Here is a 1,070-nt window from a genome sequence, read left to right as displayed (position 1 = left end):
TGGGAAGGGGCGAGGGTCCCTTGCCGGTTCTATCTGTTTTCCCTTTATTCCCCTTAAAACTTTAAACTTCTTGCTTAAACAACCCTTTCAGCGGACAGGGGGCTGCAGACGGGAGTTTGACAGAGGGAGGCTTACGATGGTTAGGAAGACCCGCAACACCTGTGCCAGCACTGCTTCTGTCTCCTCCACCTATGCCTGTAGCCAGACAGAGCGCCTGAGCATGGATGCTTCTACCCAGATCCTGGTGTGGTTTTGCAGAGACTGTAACTTGCAATTTCCACTTACTGATATCCAGGCTGGGGGGACCATCCAATGTGAAAGGTGCCTGCTGGTGGAATCTCTCAGGCAGCAGGTGGGAGAGCTACAGGAGGAGGTGGCTAGGTTGAGAAGCATCCGAATCCACGAGCAATTCCTGGACAGTGTCCATGTGGAGACAGATGAGGTAGCTGTCCCAGGACACAGGACTGCTGATACACCACTGGTGGCGGAGGAGATGGCTCAGGGTGGACACTGGCAGCTGGTTACTTCTGGCAGCAGGCAGTGCTCCACCCCTGCTCCGAACCCTCCCGCTGTGGTAATAGGTAACCGTTATGCTCTTCTTGATACAGGAAAGAAGGCATTACCCCCTACAGTAAAGGAGGAGAAGCCTTGTACCCCTAAGGCTGGGAGGTCTGCTGCCACCACTGCGAATAGGAAACGTAGGGTAGTGGTGGTCGGAGACTCTCTGCTGAGGGGGACGGAGGCGCCCATCTGTCGCCCTGACATTTCATCTCGGGAGGTATGCTGCCTGCCGGGAGCCCGTATCCGAGACGTTACGGAGGCATTGTCGAGGATTATCCAGCCCTCTGACTACTACCCCATGCTACTCATCCATGTGGGCACAAATGATACTGCGCGGTGTGACACTGAGCGGATCAAGAGTGACTACAGGGCTCTGGGAGTACGGATGAAGGAGTTTGGAGCGCAGGTGGTATTCTCTTCGATTCTTCCTGTCAAAGGTAGGGGCCTGGGCAGAGACAGATGCATCATGGAGGTGAATGCCTGGCTGCGAAGATGGTGTCGCCAGGAGG

Source organism: Terrapene carolina, unplaced genomic scaffold (assembly GCF_002925995.2).
Source record: "Terrapene carolina triunguis isolate 2854851 unplaced genomic scaffold, T_m_triunguis-2.0 Scaffold88, whole genome shotgun sequence".
Taxonomy (NCBI): Eukaryota; Metazoa; Chordata; order Testudines; family Emydidae; genus Terrapene; species Terrapene triunguis.
Note: the sequence above shows the minus strand (reverse complement) of the source record.